General features: G+C 41.6%; 1 protein-coding gene across 1 annotated transcript in view; it reads left to right on the forward strand.

Moving 5' to 3' along the window:
* Positions 1 to 9,391, forward strand: part of nmbr (neuromedin B receptor) — a gene marked incomplete at both ends in the record, with an annotated part of 91,696 nt that overhangs the window by 44,607 nt on the left and 37,698 nt on the right. The gene's annotated exons all lie outside the window — the stretch shown is intronic.

Below are 9,391 nucleotides of genomic sequence, written 5' to 3' on the forward strand. Positions count from 1 at the left end.
TGCAAAGTTCTTTCCAATATGGCTGCATGTACATAGAAGCCTATCGAACCTTGCATCTCTCCATATTTCAACTTTATGTCAAAACGTTATAGCCCTTACGATTGCCCTACTTTGTTGTACGATATAGGCCTATAGTGTCATTCGAAAGTTTGCAAAACTGTCAACGACGTGACCTGTGTGACATGATTTCTTCCATTTCCTGAAAAGTACATTTTTGGACCGCAACAACTATGCAAGCCAACTCATCCCTTAATCCATTCTGACCCGAGATCAGATTCTAAAAGTGTCCATTACATCCTGACAGTTTCATTATTAACCCAAATTCTGACCTGAGATCAGATTCTGAAAGTGTCTATTACATCCTGACAGTTTCATTATCAACCCAAATTCTGACCTGAGATGAGATTCTAACATTATCAACCCAAATTCTGACCTGAGATGAGATTCTAAAAGTGTCTTCGATTTTTCAAAAATAGCAGATCTACAAGCTCATAGCGCGCCACATGGTGGCGCGCTATGAGCTTGTAGATCGTCATCATGACGTCATTTGGCTTGCTGGGGGGGGAACATAAGAAAACACAGCAGGGTGACAGACAGAACAGGCTGCGGCGGTTCTACGTTGAAATAATTAAAGGCTGCACATACTGTAACTGTTCTCTGTGTATGTGTGTGCGCATGCATGTGTGCGCGCGCACTTGTGAGCGAGCGAGTGTGCGCGTGCGTGTGTGCGTGTGCACACTCGTGCACGCGGAGTCGCACAGGATTTTTATTAGAAATCATGATCCCCTTCATTTGCAGTCATGCAGGCAAAGCCCAGTTTGTGCTTTAGTCATTCAACTCTTCCCGGTGGCCGGATTTGGAGATTTTTTTTAGACCTGTTCTCGAAAAACTGCCGTTGTGGTGGGGGCCCCTCCCTCACCTCAACTCACCCACACTCTGCATTTCCCCCCGTTGGCTTACGTGTGTTGTTCACTTGCATTGTGAATCCTCCTGATATTCAAAATCTGAACACACACACACACACACACACACACACACACACACACACTTTAATTGGCATTCTAAAAAGTTCACGCAATGCAACGAGTCTTTCCTGAATCCGCAGATAAGAGCCTAGTCAAAACACGATACAAGACGCAGACGAGATGACGCGCGGGGGAAGAGAACACAGAACATTGACAGATGAAAGAGCCCGCCTGTGAACAGTATTGACGCGATGTGAGGTTAATTGTCTTTCTTTTGCGAACAATTTCCATGCAGACTCCGCTGGCGCGCAAGAGCCTTCATAGAGCTGACAGGTGACAGCGATGATTACCTATACGGGCTACACACACTAGTCAGTTCTCTCCACAGCGTTGAGAGAAGCAGCTCCTCTGCACCAACTCACTGTTCTGTATTATTACACTGCAGTGCTTCTCAAACTGTATAGTTTCTTTGTCATTTCAAGGACCCCCAGTTTGCCTCAGCATTCAGGCACCCATAACTCTAAAGCATACATGTACAAATGTGTACTGTACACTCTCTGAGTTACAAACCAAACCAGTAAGGCCTCACTCACACTGTCGCAACATGCATACAACATTTGTCTTGCGTCTCGTCCGTGTTTAATGGGAGGCACAACACAGCCATCAAACACAAATGTTTTGTCAAACCATGTGACTTCCATTGGAAACGCATTGGGGGGCGGCCATTAAACACGGACAAGACACGAGACACATGTTGTATGCATGTTGCAACAGTGTGAGTGAGGCCTAAGGGTCCCTTTGGTTCTGAAACAACCAATCATTTAGCTACCCCTTGGGCCTCTTCCTGTAAGGAACCCCCACTTTCAGAATTAACCACTGTATACTTGAGTAGAGTACTATAGACGAATAACACAATGCATTCTGACCCCTCCACGAAAAGGCCTCGTTGTCCTGACCCCTTATCCATCATTTATACATCATGGATAATTAGTGTGGACTTATATGTGACGGGTGGCCGTTCAAGTCACAAGAAACAGTCGTATAATTAAAGTGCACTAAATCCAAGTGCAAGTTGTGCTGCGAGACTCGTTTAAAACTGTAGCCAACTACGCCACCCTTGAATTAAAAGAGTCATGGGAACTCTTGACTCTTTAAAACAACAATAAAGGGACACTCAGGTTCGATATTAAAACCAGGTAAAAGAGCAATAAATTAAGGACTGAACACTTGACAGGATTAAGGTGGGGGATTAAAAAGTAATTTTATTGGACTATGACAGGGGGGGGGGGGGGGGCACTCTAAAATGGCCAATAGAAAATACAATACTTAAAAACGCCCTAAGCCTAAAACCCCAACCAATCCTATATAACTAACTAACTAAAATCTTAACCAAAACAATCAATCCCAATTAAAATGTCCGGAAGCAATGTGCAAAATGAGCAATGTGCAATACAGCAAGGCGATCGGTTTGTGCAGGCAATCAGGGAAGGGGTTTTTACTATTCTACGCCTCTTGTAGCTACTAGTCACTGAAACACACAAGGAAATATTATGCCAGTTCATCTGGTCCATATAGCACTCTATATACATTCACAGCTCCACAGAGAGGATCACGTTGGCAATACTGCAGTTGGATACTTACAGGCAGTCCTTTGGCTTTCAGTATCGCAGACCTCTCTGCCGCCTCGCCTCTGGTCGAACTGGAACTGCATGGCTTCCGAACAAACTGGATCCTCCATCCAGAGCTTCTCGCTCTAAAGTGCGTACAGTTCCACCGCCTTCCCGCCAACCAGCTCCCCCCTGCTCTCCGTCAGTTCATTATACTCTTTGCCACATCCCGCTCCTCTTCTCTATACTGCTCTCTGTGTCGTCTCGTCTCTCTCATGCCTCTGAACCCACACGTACGGCAGCCGGGGGTCGAGGTCGTGGGGCTTATACAGAGCTTGTTGAAGGCCTGGCTTCTCTCTCGGCGGTTACAGCCCCTCGAATGTCAACCTGCTCACGGCTATACCACTGGCCCCCAGCTGGAGTGTCCCTCCCGACCCACCCCCCGTCTGGCTATATGGTCTGCGTCTGCTCAGCTCAAACACGCTCCAACCTCTCCTCTCCAAACACTCTCCTCTGTCTTATATATATATAGGGCTTCCTGGTGGACCACACCCAACCCAGGTGTAGGCCCTTGAAGCTTCATCTCCTTGATTGGTGATTGGTATCAGCCAGGGTGGAATGTCATGCAGTCAGTGGAAGAAAATAAGTTGTATAAATCATCATGCAACTCACAGAAAATAAGCAAAACTGTAAAGCAAAATCACTGGACAATAATCTCACTCTAATGCAACTTAAAGAAAAACATTTCAAACATGCAAAAGTATATATAAACACAGCAAAAGCACAAAAATAAACAATAAAACCAAACACATCTAGACATTTCCACCGGCTTACACTTTAGACTGTTATTCGTCTATAGTACTATGAGGTGCCTTTCACTCACTGTGTGTATGTGAGTACTATTTCCCGTGCATACTATACAGTAGTATTTGCAAGATACACTCCTTAGCCAGTCATTGAAGTTCAGTGTCCGGGGGTTTCTTTGGCAACAATCCCTGAAACAGTTTTGTGCAAAGATTCCTTCAAAGATGCAGCGTATTCTTTTTTTAGTATTGTATTTCTTTGTACCCATTTGGTATTTGATCGTTGTATTTATTTGTTGTTTGCTGTTTCTGGACGGGGGGAGGGGGGTGGCCGCGGGGTATATAAAAATGGAACCGTCTTGACTGAACTGCCTGTCCGAACTGTCTTGCAAAAAAAGGAATAAAAACAAAGTAAACACAGTGTTCTTGCGCATGCAAGGGCTAAACTGCAATTTCAATTAAATGGCATATTATGTAGAGTGTAGACACAGCATTCTATAGTGTCTACTTGTAGTTCTTACGTTAGGTTCTTAGTGTGCTGTACAACTAATCCTAGTTGACAATTTCTGATGAATTTGAACTTGTATTTGATGAATTAACCTTGTGTTTGTTGCTTACTTCATGTGTTGCTTGCTTACTGTAAATCACTCTGGATTAAGAGCGTCTGCAAAAAATGCCTACATTGTAAATTGTAATTGCCTGGTATGGGTCAGTGAATCCTTTATGTATAACGTCTGAGACACGTACTTTGTGCTTGGGGTTTTAAGCGATGTGTTATGCTTTAGCTGTTGAAAAATAGCAGATCTACAAGCTCATAGCTACGAGCTTGTAGATCTGCTATTTTTTTGGAAAATTGTGAGAATGTGGTGCAAATCTTTGAATATATATTTAACATTTTTTAACTCAAATCTTTGCTTCTGGGAGGGGTCCATGGAACAACATATTTTCAAATGGGGGTCGGCGGCCAATTACATAATAATAATAATCTTTGGGGTGAAATATTGAGCTCCACTGATGTAGAAACATATAGGTATTTCGGAAAACTGTCAGGATTTAGAAGATTTTTATTCATTTCATTTCGACGTCATGCCTAAATGGGTTAATACGAAGGGAATCATATACAAACACATTAAGAGTGAACTCGTTTTGTATATTCATGAGTCTTCCATTTGATCGGGGAAGTCTATTTAGACGCGATATTGATCAATGCCAAATATTGATCAATGCAAAACTGCAATGCAAAGAGACGGAACAACACCAAAGCACTGTGTTTTGAGTTTCAAAAGTTGCGTTCAAAGGTATCACGCTGGCCCATGTTCTTAATGTTAAGTTTACTTTCCACAAGGTTGCGTCACTCAGTATAGCAAAACGCCTGCAGGCCTTGAAGTCGGGAAAAGAATATATGATATGCACATAATTTATATCTTAAAACATTACATCACGCGTCCGTTGGGACTAGGTGTAGGCTATAGTCGGTGATTGAAACTGAAACCGAAACCGAATAGGCTGAAAATGCATTTTTAGCCGTTTTCGCCGTGAAGATATTTATTTCAGAAAACTGGAGGATTTAGAAGATTTATTTTTTTATTTCGAGGTCAGGCCAAAATGGGTTAACATATGAAACAGTGTTATCTCTATATCTGTCATCATTCCTTTTACATATATATATATATATATATATATATATATATATATATATATATATATATAACTAATTAAGCTAGCACATCTGGACCTAAACCCGCTAATAATATACAGAATAATAATTGTTAATATCCCTTCATTATGATATAAACCCTAAATATCTTTGCCAAAAACATAGCCGATCTGTAAGCTCACAACCCTAAATATCTTTGCCAAAAACATAGCCGATCTATAAGCTCACAACCCTAAATATCTTTGCCAAAAACATAGCCGATCTATAAGCTCACAACCCTAAATATCTTTGCCAAAAACATAGCCGATCTATAAGCTCACAACCCTAAATATCTTTGCCAAAAACATAGCCGATCTGTAAGCTCACAACCCTAAATATCTTTGCCAAAAACATAGCCAATCTATAAGCTCACAACAACAGACAATAATAAACCAATAAAAGTATAATGTGTTCATGCGGAATGGTTATTGTGAAAAATACAACCGGTGAAAGAGTGTAACAAAAATATATCTTCAGTTCAAAACGGAAGACGTTTCACTGCATCACTTTGAATGTCTTTGGATACTCGTGTGTGTGTGTGTGTGTGTGTGTGTGTGTGTGTGTGTGTGTGTGTGCGTGGCGTGCGCTCGCGCAAGTTCACGCGTGCATGTGCATCAGATTGACAGGTAGTGAATGATTCATGACGTCCGTGACAGGTTGTCAGACACCATAACTGAATTATGACCGGGGGGGGCCTAACACCGCCCACTTCTCCCTCTTTCTTGTTCCTCAGAACACAGACCCCCTGCTGTGACTCCCCCCCCCACCACCCCTCACTTTCACTCTCACATACTGCTCACATAAATAGTTCAGTGGTTCCCAAACTTTTTCACGTCAAGGACTCCCAAATTGACACTAATTAGCCCCCCATTTGAAAATATATGGCCCAGCTGGGACCGCCATGAGAGATACGATTACAGTACACCACCACATTTCAGGACATTAGTATACTGTCCCCCCCTAATGCCATTTCTATCTCTTGAGACCCCCAATTTATATTGTTAAATCAATGTTATAACTTTACTCTGAGAGTTATACAGACCCACTTCGGGAATCGCACTGCTGTATATCGTTAACTTCTTTGGAGTTTCAAAACGTACACCCAGGAGTTTTAAATGACGTCGTTTGAATGATTTAAGTGCCGCGTCAGTTTCATTAATCCATTGTATGTGTTAGGAAAAACAAGGAACGGATTGTTAATACTAAGGGAACGGATTGTTAATACTATCTATAGCCTAATCGGGGAAACATAATGGGTGATAATTCCGTGTATCAAATATGATTTTATTCCAAGGCAATCAAACGCAACGGCTTGGAATCAAAACAATGGACCCCCTTTTGGTGTTTTAAGCATTATGCTATACTTTAGCTTTTGGAAAATAGCAGATCTACAAGCTCAACTTGTAGATCTGCTATTTTTGAAAAATCGTGAAGATGTGTCTCAAATATATATCTTCTTTCAGAGTGAACGTTTTTAACTCAAATCTTTGCTTCTGGGGGGGGGGGTCCCTTGAACAACATATTTTCAGATGGCGGCCGGTGGCCAAATTCATATATTTGTGGGTGTCCTTGACATGAAAATGTCTCTCAGGATTTAGAAAGCATTTTGTTAGAATCGTTCTCAGGTCAAAATGGGTTGAAAGACTCTACACTTGGACACCGAAGTGACTGTGAAAGTGATAGTCGTTAAATCAGCAGTTTTGCCTGCAGTGAAGCTTACCAAAAGACAAATGAAGTGTTATGTCGTTCGCTGTAACCGCACACCAGGCCATTCAGTTTAATTAATCCATCTGTAACACAAGCAATTGGCATGGTTAGAAAATAATCATTCTCTGTAAACAGAATTCTTAACAACGGAATTCACTGGAGTTTAAGCCCCAGGGCCTATATGCATGCAGGGCCCTGTGCGAGAGACAGCTGTTGCTTCCGTTGAAACGGTATGCATAGGTCACCGATTCCAATGTAACAGCTCGTGTTTTTGATCGTCTCTAACTGTTTGTTAACCACTCGGTGTGGGGAGGAGACTCGGAAATAGCAGAGCCTCCTCCACACGTCCAAAACTCTTCTCCCTTCTGCCTCCAAAACTATAGAGCACCGAAGTCTGACGTCACTTTCAGTAGAGGGCGTCAGTCACCCGGGTTCATGTATTTGTTTAGTTGCATTGAAATCGTTAGATTGCTTCATATAAGAACTGTGTTTGAAAAATAAACATGTCACCCCGGCCGCTTCACTCAGATGGATATGAAGAATCAACTGACTGAGAGAAAACGCTAATGTTACTGCTGCTGAATTAGTTAGATTTTCGCTAGAAGCAGACTGTATCATATATGAGTGACTGACTGTTGCAAACGATACAGAGACACCTACCTCCCTGACAATAACGCAGAGACAGCTTGCTTATTTTTGGACCACAACGCTTATAGTAGACGATATTAAGATCACCCCATGTTATTCTCCATAGATAAATTACTTCCGCAAACCAGGGGAATCGAAGGGATGAGCGAGTTACGTCAGGACTTCGGTGCTCTATATGGAATGCACTTCCCATCACAGTCAGAACCGCAGCATCACTCCCACTCTTCCGCCGTAGTCTGAAAGCCGCACCTGTTCAGACTCCATCATGGCACTTTTTGTAGCAGGCTTAGATAGCATTTGATACAGACTTATAGCATGTTATGTAGACACGAATTGCATTGTATGTAGTCACAGCACTTCATGGTACATGTGTATAGCATAGTATAGTATATATGTGTAATTTACATGTATAGTTTCATTATATAAATAATTAAATATTCCACTGTTACGTTCTTAAGGCCTATTAGTCTGGATTTTCGGTGGTGAGGTCTCCTTGATTGTGTTAAGCGCACGCAAAGCAGGAAACTACATGAAAACTAAGCTATGATGACTAAAAGTGAGACTAAATATACTGACAATTTCATCAACAAATAAAAAAATAGCCTAAAATGTTAGTGGACAAGAGATCCCAGAATGAGTCATTTTTAGACTTGGCATGCTGAAAATAGCCGATCTAACAAGCTCACAACGTGTCGCGCTGTGCCGCGTTGTGAGCTTGTAGATCAGCTATTAAATCAGCCATTACGACACCATCAAGGTCTGCTAAGAATACATTTTTAAAAGACACTATGTGACTAAACTAAAATCTGAATTTTGCTGCCAAATGTGCGCGCGTGCACGGGGCCCTTTTGATTTGGTGTGTATCCACACTTTTCCTGGGCTGTGTGTGCTCCAGTTCCTGTCGATTTGATCCAATGGAAGCCAATGAAACTGGTCAGATGACCAATGATATCCAATTAAATCAACAGGAACTGGAGCACACACAGCCCAGGAAAAGTGTGGATAGAGCCATGGCCCTCGGGAGGAAGGGGTTGATTTGGCGACTGGGCCAAACAGATTTGGCAACAGTCAGGCACTGAGTGGGTGATAACAATGTGTCTCAAATATGATTTAAAGGTAGAGTCAGTGATTTCACTTAATTCAAATATCACTTATTTGTTTGTTTTGTTGTGATAATCCTCTCTACTATAGAGTGTGCTGACCATATAAGGAGTTCCTCCCTGTCCCCAGTTAACCCCTGGTGGGTCAAAAAACCTTAGGTTTCGTTTTTGTTCTCTATCCTGATTGGATGAAAGCTTGTGTCCCAAGGCAAAAACGAAACCTAAGGGTTTTTGACTGAAATCACTGACACCCCCTTTAATTCCAAGGCAATCAAACGCTATATACAGTTTGGATGGTAAAAATGTGGGACTGCGAAAGTGGTGGAAAAAGTATTCAATTGTTTGACTTAAGTAAAAGTATACCAATACTGCAATTTAGAACTACTTCGTTACAAGTAAAAGTATACGGAATTGAAAATGTACTTGAGGAAAAGTACAAAAGTGTCGGCATGAAAATGTACTTAAAGTAGTAAAAGTAAAAGTGCTCATATTGCAGAATGTCCCATTTACAAGTTCAAACTGTGTACAGAAGCCATAGTGATCCTCTCTCTCTCTCTCTCTCTCTCTCTCTCTCTCTCTCTCTCTCTCTCTCTCTCTCTCTCGCTCTCTCTCAATTCAATTCAATTCAATTCAATTCAACAGGCTTTATTGGCATGACGTTTTACAAGTGTTGCCAAAGCACAATCACAGACATGACAAACAACATAATATCAATGACACGAAAAAATAAATAAAGATTATATAAAATAAAGCAGGTGGTGCTAAAAAATAAAACATGGCATACTGTAGGTGTGTGTGTCCTACTGGTTGTCCCTTTTCTTGTGAAAGGAATTTACATATTTTGCAGCCAAAACTGCACATTCTT

Source organism: Protomyctophum bolini, assembly GCF_963924005.1.
Source record: "Protomyctophum bolini genome assembly, chromosome: 19".
Lineage (NCBI taxonomy): Eukaryota > Metazoa > Chordata > Actinopteri > Myctophiformes > Myctophidae > Protomyctophum > Protomyctophum bolini.